This window comes from Cupressus sempervirens, chromosome 4 (assembly GCF_028749045.1).
Source record: "Cupressus sempervirens isolate cs-2001-9-10 chromosome 4, ASM2874904v1, whole genome shotgun sequence".
Classification (NCBI taxonomy): Eukaryota; Viridiplantae; Streptophyta; class Pinopsida; order Cupressales; family Cupressaceae; genus Cupressus; species Cupressus sempervirens.
In genome coordinates, this window is record NC_143121.1 from 46,598,183 (window position 1) to 46,617,687 (window position 19,505).

The window sequence follows — 19,505 nt, forward strand, 5'->3', positions numbered from 1 at the left end:
AATCATGGTTTTATCTTCTAACTTTTTTTTTTGTTCTTTCAAGGCAGTCATTCTTCTCAACAGAACATCTCTTTCTATTATAGCATCCAAGGTGGCTTGCTCTTCTTTTTAAAGATAAATGTGCTTAGCTTCTTCCTCAGCAATCCACTTCTTTAGAAATCCTTTCTCTAATTGTACTTCTACAGGAGTAGCTTCTAATTCAATAGGGTCATCCATATCTATAAGATTTGGTTCAGAATATGGGATAGTTTTAGGATTAGAAGGATCTCCAAAAGAACTCCTAAGTCCAAACCTATGATGCATTTCAATTATGATATCTCATCTAGGGGATATATTCCCTACTGGTGACATATCCTTATCTTGATATGTTCTTTCATCTAGTACTAGGGTAGTAAATATGCCTCCTAGGAGTCTTGTGATTTCTGGTTCAGAGCTAAGTGAAGAAGACTCTCTTCCTATCACCGGTTGATACTAGAAATTAATGGATACACTACCTCTGGGTTTCTAGGTGGGATTTGAATCTATCCTCTTCTTATTTAGGTTCTTCCTACCACCTTTAGGTAAACCAGTATACATTGGTTCATCAAGATGAGCTCTTGTGTAGGCTCTTGTGTTTTTTCTTTTGTTAGCCATTTCACTATATACTAAATAAGCACTAGCTTCAAAATCTTGATTGAGTCACCACCCTTCTCTTGGGAAAATAAACAATTATAATTAGTCCTAACTTTGAGGAAAAACACAAGTAGAGATAGAAATATCTGATATAGATGGACCAATCACTAATATTATAAGACTACAACTCTGATTTGTTAGATAAGACACTTGGAAAGGCTGGATACATCAATGTATCTTTGTGGCATTTGGGTTTTTCTTTCTTTATTTTTTAAATTCTCATGGTTTTTCACTAAAACATCCCCTTATAATCATGGGCAAAACTAAAAATCTGACACCCACATACACAACAGGACTAAAGAAGCTACAATACTTTCATACAGACATTTTTGTTAGACAATTCCCCAGCAGAGTTGCCATTTTGTTGGAGTTTTAAAACTATTGAGAAACAAAATGCTTCAATACCAAAATGAGATCACTTATGCAACCTAAGGAAAAGCCACTTCCTATTTTCAATTACATATGCAAATCACTTGGACCCAACATCAACAAAACCAAAAACGATTTCCTTCACTTTAGGTTTTGCAAAACCAAGGTGGGTATACCTAAGGGATGACTCAATTTGACTACTATTGTGCAAGAACTACATTATTTTCATTCTTATTCTCATCCTCAATCCTTAAACACATATCTAATTGTAACATTTGGATAGCATGCATCCCATATAGCAGATCTGGTCATAAATTCTTCTGTAAATTTGCAATTGGTCTCAACAATAGTGGCTAACTAAGTCCAAAATATTCCATGCAAATAAGCATTGACTAACTTTGAAATTCTTCAGGAAAGAAAAGTAAAATTTATTATAATGTTGCATTTGATACCCATCTATGATCTATTTCTCTTCCAACTAAATTAATTGGACCAGTGCCTAATTCATTGGGGTTCAGAGTCTACTACAATTCCATGGATCTGATTTGTTGCCTTACAACAAATATTATCAGCAATTCTTAACGGAATCCATCATTCAAAAAATCCTTCCCATTACTTTAGCAACCCTATCAAATTCATCAAAGCTCTTACTTATTTCATTGAACTAATAGCAGTGATGAAAAGATATACAATCTAAATGGATTGCATTCAATTGCACAAACTCTTACTCACATAATCTCAAGATAACTAAGTAATCAAAAGGAGACAGAATTCAAAAAGAACTAATATAGGAATAGCTCATAATTCGTATTCATTTTTTTAAAAATTTTATACATATGCAGTTAACTCAGAATGATCTTAGAAAGAAACACAGAGATCATTTTGTATTCATGTATTCTCAGAAAACTTACAGAGAAGATACATCATAAACCTTGCTCAAATTACTAGACCAAAAACAAACTAAGTATATGACTAAAAGAATTAGAAATTGGACCCTCACATTGCCTTGCAAACTCATTTATATAGGCATGATTTGCAACAAGAAAAGGGAAAATTTGATTAATAGGTGTCCTTCAAAAGATACTTACATACACCTATCACAAAAAAAAAAAAAAAAAAAAAAAATTGCAAATAATAGAAAGATATGCAAACCAAAAATTCCTTTGCAGGTCCCTTTCTATTACATTTCTTCATTCTGATTTGGCTGCTACCCTAATTCCTTCGTGTATGCAACTACTAAGCCCACCAATTATGAAATCTCTTCTGATGATTACAAACTAACCTCAACCCGTGGGTTTCATCATCATTATAATATACTATGAGAGTCACTTTTACCTGTCACTATTCCTTGGTTAAAATAGTATCCTAGGGTTATGGGATTGTCACCTAATATGAAGCATCTGAGCTTGGAGGTAATGTGGCTATCAAATATTTAAAAATGAGCATTCTCTGCTACCATAGCCGTATCTACATTCAGAACCATTCCTCTACCAAAATATGTTCCTCTTTTGAAAAGAAAGACATACATTAACAAAAAGTAAGAGTAATTATACACATGAAACACATGGGTATAAAATCTGGTATTGAAGTATAATTTCTTGAAAGATTCCTTAGAGAATGATGTTATTGCTAACAAGGTTCTAATTTTTCTAGGTTCACCCTTTGCTCTTTTCACTACCTTAGTGACTTGATCATAGCTCTTTGCCACAGTCTCCAGGAGATCATAATCCATAAAAACATCTCAGACTACTAGTCTTACTCGGTCAAAATTCCATATACTGGCATGTGGAACAAACAACTTCCTCTCTACAAACCATCTTTTGAACAAATTTGAATCAATTTGCAAGGTATCAGCATCTTAGACCCAATTACTTTCATTAAGAAATCCCTTCACTACCCACAACCTAGAATTTGGTGAGTCTCTTGGAGGCATTCTTTGACTATATCTTGCAGGACTGGAACACAACATAAATTATAGTATAGTTACTTGAAATTCTTTCTAATTCCTTTATATAATTCTATAACTTCTCCTCGAACAAACTGGTTCACACACTTGCCAAATATAATCTTCTCATTAATTGTTTCTATTTAGAAAAGGCTTGAAATATTTATTCACACAAGGTGGGACTAAGAAAATCCTTTGTGTTATACTCTATTTTACACATGTGAAGCTTTCATATCTAATAAATGCATAGAGTGGCACCACCTTTGATGTTTAAATCTGCGTTGTTGATCTTTGAAAATCCTACGATCAAGGGATACGAACAAAAGGTGACAAGTATTCCACTTGACAAGTTGGCCAGTTAACCCAATGAGAGTTAACCATGTATACAGATTCCTCCCTGACGACATCTTTTTTTGGACCCACTGGCAATTAACTTTTTACACTATAGAGTTTCAAACCTTTGCAACTGACACCTTCACTCTTACAAATCAAACATTCTTGGTATAGGCTTAAAACCCTTGCTGCTATCTTCTCTTTACCTTTTACGCTCACAAACACACATATCAATGGAAACCTTGAAAAATTCCTTCATGTTGCTTTGCTTACATCATTACCCAAGACATCGTAGCTCTTTAAACATTCATCCTCTGGTCATACGAACTAGGCTTTACCCATAGTACTATGATGCCTCTTATCTTTTCTTTATTCCTCCTTTATGTTTGCAAGAGTTACTCTATCCTCATAACACTGGAAAGCTTCTACAGATGGCATTCTATTCTTACACTTTTTCTTTCTTATATAAGCGTAGAGCCTTGTATTCATTTCTTCACAATTCCTTTTATGCTCATATGCTTAGACCTAACTCATAACCACAGAGAAAGGATAAAATATTTCTTAGTTCATATGCCTACCTTGCAAGCATAAAGGTGTAACGATAAAATTTCACTTTTTCACTAATCAACGACCCAGATTATAGCATAAACAAATAGAAAATAACATCACTATTTTTTTTTGCACACGCAAAATTAAGAACTTAAGTTATCTGCTACATGGGTCAGGCCCATCTAATATTTATGATGTGTCACCATCTAATTCACTTGCACCAAGGCCCATCTAACAACTCAACAGGTCCCACTTTAAATAATCACTATTATAATCTAGCTTTATGAAAATTCACGAGCCCAAGAAATGTATGCACATAAACACAATAGCATCTCACCTTTGCTCCTACAAACTGACTTTATCCAGAGAACTATAAAACATTTTGTGCATTCTTACAAAACATTCCTTTATGCCATGTCGGGGCATTACATTCTTACGCCATCCATTAGAACATAGATGCGTAGACCTCAAATCAACACCTTTCTACCCCTTCACTCAATTGCTTACCTGTATTCCTGTAAAGTGTCACAACACACATCCTTCAAGACCTTTTGTGATTGCATTCTCAACACTATATCATATGGCCATTGCAGCAGTTGTATTTATCCCTATTTTGACATCCAAACAACCATCAATTTTCATGCAGGAAATTGATGATGTCAGCATCTCTTCTAGCCTATGATGACATCAACATGACATCAGCATTGTAAAAAAATTTATGACATGCCACATGTCATCTACAGACTGTACAAATTTTGTAGTCGTGGGCAATGACAAGGCTAGTATGGCTTCTGATTGGGGTTGTCCTGCATATGGTAGTTTGCCATGTGTCAAATGAAAATTGGAGGGATGACTATTTGCGTGGGTGACTGGAACTTTGTTGCATGTTGAGTGGTCATTTGACTTATGTTGGTGTTGTAACGATGGCCAAGTTTCCTACTTCCATTGCTAGGAAACTACTGCAAGCTATCATGAATTGCTTTTCCATTGTCAAGATTCTGAAACTGTGCACTGAATCGCTGAACTCTGAACAGTGTCACTAGATTCTTGTCTTTTCAATTGCTGGGATTATTTTAATGACTACTAGAGATTTGTGTTCCATTCGCCAAAAAGAAATATGGCTATGTCGGTGGTAGAAAAAATGGCAACAATTGTGTTCTATTAGTCCCACATTGATAAATGTTGTGCATCCAATATTTTACAAAACAAAACTCATGGCATCACTAAAGCAAAGGTTGTGGCCATTGGTCCAATGAGACGTGGTCAATAATTAATTGCTCCCATATTTAGCAGGCATGCTATAGAATAATGTATTACTTCCACTATATTATGTGAAGGCTGTCAATGGCTTAATGAGCCCGCAGAATTATTCAATAAACCCTAAAAATTAAATAAACAATCCTACCAATAATTATAGAGTTGAGTCGAGGTATCACTACCCAGTTAGGCAAAAAAAAAAATTCTCTGCTTGTGCTACTAATTTCAAAAATAAAATCCAAAAATTACAGAGAAGTGCAGAGATTAAAAATAAATCAAATCTGAAAAATCAATTAATCAAATCAATAAAATGATCATACCTAAATTGCAAATTAGGGCCTCCAGGTTTTGATTTGCAAAAAAAATTTCCCTCATGATCAAATTTATAGTTGATCTTTACTAACTTTATGCTCTGGATGCAACGGTGAGGTCAAATCTAGCTCTAGATTCTCCCAATTTCTATGGATGCTCTAGATTCTTGTCGAGGTACTGAAGCATGAGCAGTCTTCAATGGTTATATGTAGAGAATCTCCCTCAACTCTGATACCATGTAAGAATTTTTCTTAGGCTAGAATTCACCCAAGAACTAAAGAACTCATGCAAGCACATAGTAGACTAAAATAGATAGAGTATGATCAAAATGACAATATTCATTCAATATGACAGCTTGAGAGTACACTAGGAGTGCCTCTATATAAGGCCTCTTAGGAAGCACCTAGAATGTCTCTAGAAACAAGTAGGAGATAAGACAACTAAGGACCTTATCCAACATTCTAGATGAATGGATAAGAAGGACAAAGTGTCATATGTGTGTAGAAGATTCTTGTGTTGTAGACAACATGTGCCTAAAAGAGGTGCGGACCCCTATGATGTCATCATGACAACTCAAAAAAGTGCACATAGTCCTAGGTGACTAATAAATAAATATTAATATAATGCATTAACCTAATCAAACTTAAGTAAGTGTAATAAGTAAATATTTATTTACAACAACAACAATTTATGGGAGCTTACTATTTCTTGTAAGTTTGTCATACAAGCTCAGAATGTTCTCATTTTCTACATGAAGGTTCATTTTAGAGTTATAAGCCTATCATAAAACTCTCATTGTCCCAGCTTAAGTATCAAAGAAGTTGCTACATATTTATAGTGGAAAAATTTGTAGAAAAATCTTCAGGCTCACTGTTGGATGACTTAGAGTGCTCGGATGAGGTCTAAAACCTTGATGCAAGGGTTCTTATGATGTGCTAAACATGTAGATCAAGAGCTGGAATTTATGAAAAGTGGTTATAATAGCCAATTAGAGCAATGGTTCAAGAGTTATGGCCTTCTAATGTTGGGCTACCTATGATATCTAAAATAATTGTCAAAGATGTATTTGGCCGACTTTATATGTATTGTTAGGGTCTGTCAGCCCTAGGTATTAAGTTTCATTGTCTAGATCCTTCTCGAGCAGCATAGAGTTGCATATTTAAGAAAGGCCTGAACATCTAAAATAGCTCTGGGTGATAGTTCATAGCTTGTCTTGCAAATTATTGTAATGAAGGCACCCATGTGGGTCATCATATTGTACTTGTGAATTCTATAATACCACATTTGTGGTGAAAATAAGAAGTTCATATTTTGTTCTCGCCAATGTTGTTGTTACTTTGTTTTTGTTATGATTTTATGGTATTAAGGGGAGCACCCTTCATCAAGTGGTATCAAAGCTGGAGTTCTTGAGTGTTTGGATAGATCGTTGATTGTGAGGTAGTTTGCACTAGGACCATGGTTTGGGCTAAGCTTGTAGATAGATCACCAATTGTGAGGCATTTTGCACTAAGATTTTAGCAGAAGTGCAAAAATGCCTTCACGAAGAGAGTGTGGTAGAAGAGCTCTAGGTGTTACACATTAGGGTTTTTAAGCCCTCCAAAGACAAATGCAAGCATTGGAAGAACAAATTTGTAGAGGAATAAATCTTCCTATAAGAGATGAAAGTGAGGATGAGGACAAAGTAAAAAAAAATGCTAAAGCAGAGGCAATTCTAAATATAAAGGAAGAAAGGCCTTTTAAGGCAATCTCCAAGATTGGACAAAGCCCTAAGTTTGAAGTTCCCATATTTTTGGGATATCTTAACCCAGAGGAGCTAATCAATTAGATCATTGAACTAGAGGAGTACTTTGAATATGAAGATAGTGATTATCCTAATAGGGTCAAGTTTGTGAAAGCAAAACTAAAGGGACATGCAAAGATTTGGTGGCAAGAGGTTCAGTCGGAGTGAAATAGAAAGGAAAAGGAAAAAATCACCAGATGGGAATGGATGATAGCTAAACTGAAGTGAAAATTCATTCCCATAGATTATGAGCTTTATCTATTAAAGAAAATGCAAGGATTGAAGCAAGTGGGAAAATCTTTTCAAGAGAATACCAAAGAGTTCTACCAAGTTCTCATTAGAACTGACCATGCAAAAGCTAATAAGGAGAAAGTTGTCTATTATCTTAATGGGTTAAGGCCAAGCATTTAGGAAAAGCTAAGTCTAGTTCAAATGAACAGTATTGAGGAGGCATACCAATTTTCCCTAAGAGTTGAGGAGAAACTAAGCAAGTAGTTTGAGAACAAGAATAGTAGAAGAGGTCACAATAAAAGATCTTGGGGATGATCTTATGGAGGTTGTAATGATGATCAGAAGAACAAGGATGAAGTTGGAAGTAGCAATCAAAACCAAAGGGGAAATAATTCCATGATTGGAACAATAGAGATTAAAGAGGAAGAGATAGAGGACAAGGATCTGGAAGAGGAGGCTTCTGTGGGAAATGTTTTCACAATGGAGAAGAAGGGCATAGAGCATTTGAATGTACCTAGTGCCAAGGAAGGACAAATCAAAGAACAGAAGGTCAAGCCAAACTTGTACATGTTGATGAAGATGCTAGATCCTCACATTCTAAGGACATTGAAATATGAAAAGTCCTAGTTAATAGAAGAGTCTTGTTGAGTGGTGAGAATGAACCTAATCAAAGAAGGAGATTGTTTTGCACAAGGTCTAGATGTGAAGATAAGAGTTGTGATGTGATTATTAATGGTGGAAGTACTGACAAACTGGTATCAGAAATGATGGTCACTAAGTTCAAGCTGAAGAGGTAGAAATAGTTGCATCCATACCATATTGCTTGGGTGCAAGATGACCACAAGGTCATGGTCAATGAGCAGTGCTTAGCGAAGTTCAAGATTGGAAGCTACCAGGATGAGGTACTATGTGATATCATACCTATTGAAATATCTTATATTTTTCTAGGTAGGTTGTGGTAGTTTGACAGACATGTAGTACACAATGGGTGATAAAATACCTACACATTGACCAAGGATGGAGTTAAACATAAGTTAAAGTCATTGAAGGAGAAAGTAGAAAAGGTATGTAGTGCTGCCATAATATGTGTTTTGTTATAATTACAAAAGATAGTAAAGAGGAAGTAAAGGAGGTACTTGAAAAAGTTGCAAATATGTTGGGAGATTTTTTTGATATTGTATCAAATAATGTGCCTGATGGATTATCCTCAAAGCAGAAGATCAGTCACGAGATGGATTTGGTTCTAGGAGCCAGTTTTCCAAACAAGTCAGCACATAGAATGACACCAACAAAAATGAAGAGTTGAACAGAAAAGTTCATGAATTATTATAGAAGGGGTTGATTCAAGAGAGGTTAAGTCCATGTGGTGTACCAACAGTTTACCACCAAAGAAGAATGGAGAATAAAGGATGTGTGCATATTCTTGTGCTATTAACAAGATCACAATCAAGTATAGATTTCCATTAGCAAGGATGGATAATATTATGGATTATTTTAGTTAAGCTGAGTATTACACAAAAATAGATCTAAAAAGTGGGTACCATCATATTCATATCAGAGAAGGTGATGAGTGGAAGATTGCTTTCAAGACCAAAGAAGAATTGTACAAGTGGTTGGTCATGCCTTTTGGGTTAACCAATGCTCTGAGCACTTCCATGAGGCTCATGAATGAGGTACTAAGGGAATTTTTTTGTAAGTTTTTCATTGTTTACCTACATGATATCTTGATCTTTAGTAAGAAATTAGAGGAACATTTGATCCATATTCGCAAGGTGTTTGATAAATTGAGGGAAGAAAAGTTGTTGATAAACCTGAAGAAGTGTAGTTTTGTAAAGGAGTTGGTGTACGTAGATTTGTAGTCTTAGCAGAAGGTTTAAAAATGGACCCAAAGAAAGTGAAGGCTATTCTTGAATGCCCTACTCCAAGGAGTGATATGGAGGTAAGATATTTTTATGGACTAGCTATTTTTTATGGAAATGTCATAAGAGATTTTAGCATTATTTGTGGACCTTTGACTAAAACAATGAGAGGGGATAGGAAAGGATTTAAGTGGACTATAGGAGTAGATAGGAGTTTTAATATGTTGAAATAGAAAGTTACTAAGTAGCCTATTTTAGAAGTTCTTAATTTTAACAAGGTGTTTCAAGTAGACTGTGATGCTAGTGGCATTACAATAGGAGTTGTTATGAGCTAAGAAGGTAGACTAGTTGCTTACTTTAGTGAGAAATTGAATGATTCAAAAAGAAAATATTTATTTTATGATCAGGAATTTTATGCTATAGTTCAAGCATTGAAGAAGTGGAGACAGTATCTTCTTACTAAGGATTTTGTTTTTTATACTAATTATCAAGCTTTGTAATATTTGAATAGTCAAGGAAAATTAAACCAAAGGCATTTGAACTAGGGTTAGTTTTTGTAGAGTTATATTTATTTTTTGAAACATAGGCATGAGAAGTCTAACAAAGTTGTGGATGCTCTTAGTAGAAGAAAAATTTTGTTGACAAAAATGCAGATAAAGGTGGTTGGGTTCAAGGAACTTAGTACTTTGTATCCAAATGATCCTTATTTTGGTGAAGTGTGGAAGGCTTGGTATAGAACCTATTAACTTGATAGGAAAAAGTGGTTGGATTTCATAATCTAGGATAGTATGTTGCTAAAAAGGAAGCCAGTTGTGCATTCCAAGAAGTTCACTGAGGGAGAGTCTCATCAAGTAGAAACATAATGGAGGATTGGCTGGATATTTTGGTAGAGATAAAACCATAGCTTTGGTTGCAAAGAATTTTTATTAGCCATAGTTGCAGCAAAATGTGAAGAATTTTGTACAGAGTTGTAGAGTATGTTAGATGGCAAAAGGAGTAAAGCAAAATAGAGTGTTATATCAGTGATTACCTGTACCAAATAAGTTGTGGGAGGATGTCAGCATGGATTTTGTTCTTGGATTAACGAGGACTCTATGTGGGTATGATTCTATTTTTGTGGTGGTTGATAGTTTTTCAAAGGTGGCAGATTTTATTACCTCCAAGAAGACTAGTGACATTGTTCATGTGGTAGAATTGTTTTTCAGAGAAGTGGTGAGACTACATGGTCTACCAAAGAACATATTTTTTGATCAAGATACCAAATTTGTTGGGTATTTTTGGTGTACATTATGGAAGAAGTTAAAGACCAATTTAAAATTTAGTTCATCACATCATCCATAGACTAGTGGATAGATAAAAGCTATGAATCACAGTTTCAAAACTTACTGAGATGCTTGGTTGGAGATAAACCAAAAGGATGGGATATGATTCTATCATAGGCAAAATTTGCATATAATAATTTTCTCAATAGGAGTATTGGTAAATCACCATTTTGGATTATATATGGGAGTAGTCCCAGAAATGCTTATGAATTATGATAGTGTGATAAAGGTGAGATAAGTGGTGCTGAAGTAGAAGATTTTGCTCAACATTTAAAGAACATCCTTGAGGAGGTAAGGAAGTACATCATAATGATGAATATAGAATACAAGGTTAAGGTAGATTTAAAAAGGAGGTATACAAAATTTTAGGTTGGAGATGAGGTCATTATTCATTTGAGAAAGGAGCATTTTCTATTGGGTACCTATAATAATTTGAAGATGAAGAAATTTGGACCATGCAAGATAGTGAAAAGGCATGATTCTAGAAATTCTAGTGAACTGGAGTTGCCTACTGAATTAAATATTTCACCAATATTTAATATTTCAGATTTGACAAAGTATTATGAAGGACATGATGGGGATGAAGTTGTAGAAGTGTGGTGGAGTCTTCTAGCAACTAGTTCGGCTACAAAGAAGATTAAGGAGATATTGGATAGCCATATTGGAAAAAGTACAAGGAATAGAACTTATGAGGAATACCTAGTCAAATGTAAAGGGAGGCCAGGAAAGGATGTATCATGTCTAGCAAGGGAGGAGGTTAATTGTCTTGGATTTCCTCTAAATGCTTGAGACATGACAGAGTCACTTCTCAAACTACCCTAAGTGTCTAATGCAAGAGCATCCTGGGTGTAAGAGCAATCTTGTATCACCTTAAAAAAAATTATTTTCAATCTTTTCTGTTTTAATAAGGACTAGTAGATAGGGTGATTACTATTTATGGGAGCTTTCTATTTTTAGTAAGTTTTTCATACGAGCTCAAAATGTTCTCATTTTCTACATGAAGGTTCATTCAAGAGTTATAAGCCTACCATAAAAAAATCATTACTCCAACTTAAGTATCTGAGAAGTTATTGTGGATTTTTGGTGGAAAAATTTGTAGAAAAATCTTCAGGCACTTAGAGTGCATGAATAAGGTCTAAAAACTCGATGAAAGGGCACTTGTGATGTTTTGAGCCTATAAATCAGGAGCTAGCATTTTTGAAAAGTGGTTATAATAGCCAATCGGAGCAATGGTATGAGAGTTATGTTCTTTTGAAGTTGGGCTGCCCAAAATATCTAAAATAAATGTCAAAGTTGTATTTGGCCAAATTTATATGTATTTTTAGGGTCTGTCGGCCCTAGTTATTAAGTTTCATTGTCTAGAACCTTCTTGGGCAACATAAAATTGCCTATTTAAGAAAGGCCCAAACATTGTCTAGAATAGCTCAAGGTGATAGTTCGTAGCTTTTCTTGCAGATGATTGTAATGAAGGTGCCCATGTGGGTTAGCATATTGTACTTGTGAATTATTTAACACTGCATTTACGGCACAAATAAGAAGTTCATATTTTGTTCTTGAATTTATTGATGTATCTTTGTTTCTGTTATGAGTTTATGGTATTAAGAGGAGCACCATTTATCAATATCCCTCTTTGACGACCACTAGTAGCATTTTCGCAAATAAATGACTACGTGACTAGAACTTTTAGTCACAAGACTAAAAAATTTAGTCACATGACTAAAAGTGATCAAATTCTAGTAATATTTTGTTATTCATAAGTATAAATGATTAAATAAATGACTAATTTGGTCATCAAGTAAAATCACAATGTGAGACAAAGATAAGTGACTAAATAAATGACTAAAAAATTGATCACTTATAATTAGTCATTCAAACAAATGACTGAATGAATGATAGATGTTTTTTTTTACCATATTAATATATTCTTTAACTTTTTTTTTATAACTTTTAATACATTCTTTAGCTCTTTTTTATAACTTTTATTGCCAAACTATGGAGTTTGTGTCCTATCAATACATCAATGTGAATTAACTTACTCAAATTTCCTCTCAACTAATATTGAACTACAAGTAAACTCAAAATTACCCCAATTTGCACTCAAACTTTACAAAATCTAACTACGAACTGCTCAAAATTTAATTATACAATAAAAAATTTAGGTAAGAATTATTTTGTTATAATAGAACATTTCATCTTACTACAATAAAATGGTCTATATCTTATATTAAATAATCTATATCAATATTAATTTAAAATATACATGGGAACATGAGCATATTATATTGGATCTAAAGATGAGTAAACAAAATGTCGTCCTTGGTCTAAGAAAATTGCTCAAAATCTGAAAAACTCCCTCCATGCAAAATAAATGTTAAAAGAACTTAAAGTGCAAGAAACCTCCTATTCGCATATACAAAAATCACTCGTGATTTTTTTTTTTGATAAATTTCAACAATTGATTATTGTTATTTACAAAATTATGACCATGCAAAATATCTCCTTTGTTTGTATTATATTATATTGCTATTATTATGTTTACAATATTTAATAGGTAGTGAATTTCAATATTTAATAACTATTGAATATGGAAAAGAATGATGCAATAATATTAATACAATAAGTTTCCCATTTAACTTACATTTATTAAATAATATAAACATTTGAACTCATATATTGTCTCATCTTGCCTAGAATATATATTGAATATGCATTAAGTTATTATATAAAATGACATTTATTAATTGCATTACAATTGTTGATATATTATATATGTTTTCATTGAATAATATTATGAAATTAAAAAAATATTTACTATTAATTTGTGCATATGAGTTGTTTGACCAAATATCTTAGTAAAGGTTGAAGATTTAATATTATTTATTAATTTATTTATTTTCTTGAAATATTTAATGCAAAACTAAAATTTCTAATAACAATACTTTCTAATTTCAAAATATAATTTGATTATAAATTATAAATTTAATTCTAATTAAAATTTTGTAATAAGAACTTTTCTAATTGTAAAACAAATCTTTTGATTATAATTCTTAATAATGTAATAAATTTTCTAATAATGAATAAATATTTTAGGCAAGAGCCTACAACACAACAATAACTTGTGAGCTTCTCATCTCGGAGGTCTTGGGTTCAAATTCGCTTAACACATAAAATCAAAAATAAAATAAAAATAATTTTTTTTTGTAATAAATTTTTTAAATTAACATAAAATTTTATACTATTATGAAATGTTTGTGTTGTCTCTTAATAGAAATGTTTTGGGCAAGCTTGTTAATAAGATCCATACTAATAATATGAAAATAAGCCAAGATTCATTATTATTATTTGTTTAGTTTATGTAGAATTGAACCCAAGACCTCTTGGATAAGAGGTGCACAATTTACCTTTGTATTGTAGACTCTTGCCTATATCAAAGTATAAAATTAAGTAATATCAGTAAGAATTTTTAATAAATTACTATAATAAAATAAAACAATAATACCAATAGGATATTTCTTGCGAGAACTTCTCCAATCACACCCCCTTCTCCTTCCCCTTCCACACAAATTCTATGAAAAAGGAAGAATGTCACTAGTTTAATCCCATTTCATATGCTTCACTTTGTAAAATTTGTGAGAAGCCCTAATTTCCATCAGATCGCAAGAGGTACCTAGTCAGGAGCACCACACTAGCAAATGATTCAAACCCTTGGTGCAAAATCCACAGAGCTTTATAAGATTTACATGGTTTAGGATATCGATTCTCTTCATTTTTGGGTAACATTCCTTCATGCCTTTCCTTTAAGATACTTTGGCTCTTCTTCATAGTCACTTTGGTGTCATCTGTTAGGGTACCTAATAAACCATGTCAATGCCTTCATATTCGACCCTATGCCTAAAATCATCAGTGGCCTTTTGAAGTTTTGCGCAGGTGAAGTTCTATTCTTAGGGAACCAAAAAATGAGGTATTTTATTCTCAGAGGAAACAATAGTCTGACCTCAAGATTTTGGGTATGTTTAATTAGGATAAAAGTTAAAAATATTTCAATAAGCCTTTAAATAGAAGTAGAATTATTAACACCAGTTTCTACATTCTCCTGGTATATCCTAGCAAGGAGCAATTGGAAGCATGCAAAAACATCATGAAGACCACTCATGCAAGATGAAGCATCCTTTTCTACAAGCTTGTGTATGCTAGTAGAGATTTACACATAGTTCAACTATTTCTTTTATTATATCATTAATTTTATAATCTACTTTCTTATGTGTTGCTACATTTGGTCTAAACTTTGAATGCCATTTTATGTAGTTTATCAACTCAATTGGTCAGGAGCCCAGGAATCGAAAGAAGGACCTCCTCATCTACAAATTTGCAATTTGGAGTTGGTGCCTTCATTTATGGTAGACAACAGATCCTTTTCCTATACCAAAGTATAATGGTGTAATAAACATGAAGGAGATGAATATTTCCCCTACTTATCCCAAAATAATGGTAAGCATCTAACTTTTATTCTATTTTCTTTGCCTGGATATTTATGTATTCCCATTTCCTAAATTACTCTTCTTGTATAATAATTGATACCCTATGTCAAAATGGAGAACATAATAAGAAAAATTAGGAATGGAAAATACTAGAGAGTCTGAGAAAGAGAAAGCATGATTTTTTTTATAATATAGTTGTAGACAAAAATAAAGAATTTCCTAGAATTTTTTATTTAAACCCAAATTTATCATCACTTGAGATTTACAAAGAACATAGAAAACCCCATAGAGTTGCATAACCTATTTTCCCTGCATTTTCAGTGACATCAACATAGGGGACGATTGTGTCCATATTAATTAAACATTTTCTCTATGCTAAACAATTTTGGTCATCATGGGGCTGGGGAAGAGAAAAGTCAAGAAATGATGCAAAACCTGTTTGGGGAATCAGATAAAGAAGTAGACTCTAATCAAGAAGATGTTCAACAATTTGCATGCCTATCTAATGAAGAAGGAGAATGGGAATTTGAGAGAGAAGGCCAAGAATAAATTGAAGGAGAAGGTGAACCTGAATCTAAAAGTGAAGGAGAAAGAGAAGATAGTGAGCCTGAAAAAAAGAAGTGAAGGAGAAAGGAATAGAAACTCACCAGAAAGAGATATTAGTGGCCAAAGAATGGAGAGTGATGGAAAATAAGTAGAAAGTGATGCAGAAGAATGTGAAAGAAGGGAAGCAACAAGTTAGAGACATCTAGTTAGTGCAAGTGTAGTAAAGGGTCTGGAGAGCATATGGTCTTAGAGGATTAGGATGAAGAAGTTGAACAAGTCATAGAACCAAGTGAGGAAGGTGACAAACACTCTATTTTACCTTTGACAACAAATATGAATGATGTTATTAATGATTTAAATAAGGAAGAGCCATAGGAATATACCAGTTAGAATAGCCTGAAGCAAAGTGTAGGTAGGGATGTTTTAGAAGAGGAAGGAAGTGTACAAAGGGAAATGCAACCAAATATATAATATGTGATGAATAGGAGCAATATGAATCTAAAGAAGAGCAACCATTTGATCAAAGATAAAGGAGAAGCCAGTAGGTCAACCTTTGGATTTGGAGATTCCACTTGTAGCATCACCAAGTCTTTCAGAGAAGATGAATATCATGCAAGTGTCAAACATAATTAATGGGTATTGAACCAACACCATTTTATCTGAAGACATTTGTTGAAGACAAAGTCTTCTTTACAAATGAATATGGAGTTTAGAAATGTCTTAGATTGGAAAATAATCTAGTGTAATGGAGGAAGGTCTAAAATTGTAATGGTGCCATCTCTTCTGAAAGAAATGCGCACTTTCTCAGGTGGTTAGATGGTAGTATGCAGATGCTTATTGGAAATGAAGTCGTTAGACATATCTGTTCAAACTGAAAGACATGATAAGTTTTCCATTTGTGCTAGAACAAAGTGCATAGATTTCATTTTCTTTAGTCTTGCTAATGTTCCTTCCTTTATAGTTTCCTTATTGTTTTCTAGCTTTAACATTTTCAGTTGTGTCAAACTTCCCAAATCATTTAGTCAAAGCCTATTTCTTACAATGTTATTTGTACTTGGTCTCATCCATGTATCTGTTGAGCCAACTACATTAAAGTATTCGTGATGGTTTAGCTTAGAGATAGTACAAGGTAAAGACAATAATTATTTACAATATAAAATATCTAAAATTTTGAACTCTATCTTATCCTTGCATTTTCTAAGATAACTGCAGTAAAGAATTTCTGAGACTTCAACTTTAATATTTTATATGGTAAACAAAAATTATTTACAATGTCGAATATCCAAATTTTCCTTCATTGGTTCTCTTTGTAAACAACCACATGGATTTACTGGATTATCACACCAATAGCAGAGAATTATTCCTACATAGTTATCTCCTCAGTAGGGATGGATAGATGGAAGAGGTATAGGAGTTCATTAAAATCTATTAGCTCCTTCTTTTCGAGAAATTTTGTATTTTTTTCAGTTCTGAGTCCCTCAAGATCTATGGATACTTAAAGACTTTCAATACTTTTTTCCAAATCTTGTTTATTTCCTATTAGGTTCAAGTGTTTTCATGTGGTTGGCCTCAATTTATAGCTGGTAGCTAATGCTTGTTCTCTAGGCAATAATATCTCGTTGTTTCTATCTGAATGATTGAGGTTTATAAGTTGGTGAATGTCATGCTTTATCCATTAAGAGAAACTTCAAAACAAAATTAGCCATGTTCTTTCACTATTGCTAAGTAATAGCCTCACTGGGGCATGTATTGTCATTTTTATTAAGTGTAGGCTACTATATATTCAAGGCATATTGATAGGATGATTCTATGTATTATGTTTATTGGCATATTACTAGTCTGCAGTCACTTTTTCTTAGAACATGAAATTGATGAATATGGTAGTCTCACATGAGTACTAAGATGGTCATGAATCAATTTTCTATGGATAAATAGTTTCATTTATATTTGGCAAGTTTCACCTGTAACTTAATTAAAGCTATTAGTCACCATATGGTGCTCCAAATTTTGCAATAACTGACTAGTAGAGATCTAACTAGAAAATGGATCGCACTCCATGGTGCCCATTGGGTCAAATGATGGGTGATCTGAATGGTCATATGCTCTCATTTTGGCTATGACTTGTACCAGTTCTAGATTCCTCCAAGTAACAACGAACAGATACAGGGGCCTCTAAATGTGTTGGGCACATTTGTCAAGTTGTTGGCTATCAATGATATTTTGATGTATCTAGAGAAATCATTAGCTTGAAATTTTTTTAGATCTCTTCTTTCCCGAGTCAAGAAACTATCCTCTTCTAGAAAATTATCACTCTAAATTGTGCAGCACATCATGTACCTTAACGCAGGCCACAGACCACATGCCCATTCAAATCTATCCAAATTGGTTCAATGAGACAACAGTTGACTAACAGATTTACATATATATATGTAATTTGGAGTAGATTATTCCCTACCACCAGTCCTTCTCAAGTCCATAACATGATCATATATTGAGTGTACAAGATTTAGACTTGCATGAAGTTAGCTAGGTAGATAAAGTACTATTGCAAGGAAATGTAAATGTGTGTCTTTCCAAATAAAAATCAAGGTCTGACAAAACTAGAACTCTGGGAGTATTTCATATGATCATATCTAGTAGAACCTGAGATTTCCTTGTTGAAGAGAAAATATAATATACCTAGTATATTATATTTTATGTTTGTGGAATACTAACCCCTCATGAACAACTAGTTTTCTAATATTTGAATTGCTTGAGTTGGAAAATAGTTGACATTAGGAAGGACTTTAATGCATGCCTTCTTTCAAGAGGTTAAACTTGTTAATGCTATTTATTTGGTCATCCAAGTTATGGTTTTGTAGGGATGTTAATGTGTTCATCAAGTTTAGAGCTATTTAATAAAGGCAATGTTTCCCGAGCTTTAAATGGGTCACTTTACTTTTGGTATCATTTAATTACACATTTATACAAAGATTTCTCTTTTAGAGTCCTTTTATGCTACCACATGTTGTTAGTTATTATTCTTGTTGAAACACCTGATTTTGAGCTATGTTTATTAGGTTCGCTATAAAAACTTGACAATTTGAAGGGCCAGCAATTTTGAATGTTCTAACATGGCTTTGATGAACAACAATGAAGGAAGCACACCCAAAATTAGCCATGCTAGGGCACCTCTAAATCTTTATTTCCTCCCACACTAAAAATCCCAAATGAGTATGGTAGCTGGGATTAGTATTCAATAGAGTTGAAACGTTCTCCCAGTCACTATGATTTCTAACAAAGTTTGTCATTTCTTTATTAGATCTAAAATGGAACATGTAAGTGGAGACATTGGATATTTTTCCGAGATTTAACAAATGAGTATATGCAGTGCTCTTGTTCTATCCATTTTACCTATAATACAATCTTTAACTACTATTTACCTCATATGCCAAACATCTTCTCTTGTACTATCTAGATTTTTTAGACCAAGAGATACATTGTATTAATATGATTCGCACCTCAAAGACTCTTGCTTCACCTCAGATATTAAACATGCTCGACTGTAATTTGTGTCCATTTGTCCAAATGTGAGAAGAAGAAAAAAGTTTAAAAGGCATAAAATGATATATGCAAATCACTATTTTATTAATGGATTCATAGCCATAAATTGACCCTATTGTATCTTGTTGTAAATAGGTGCAGTCATATCTACCATTTTAATTATTCATTTAATTAATAGGGGTGTACCTTTGCATGATTCCATGCTATTTTCAGACCTCTATTGTGCCAAATTAAATATGTCTTGAGGTTGATTGTGAAAAGAGGGTAAGCTTTATGCATTCATAATAGATATAGGAAAGTATATGATTA

General features: G+C 33.3%; 1 pseudogene; it reads left to right on the top strand.

Annotated features, from left to right (window-relative positions):
* The first annotated feature begins 15,479 nt into the window (after positions 1 to 15,479).
* LOC149559863 (uncharacterized) overlaps positions 15,480 to 19,505 on the top strand; it is a 139,190-nt pseudogene continuing 135,164 nt past the window's right edge.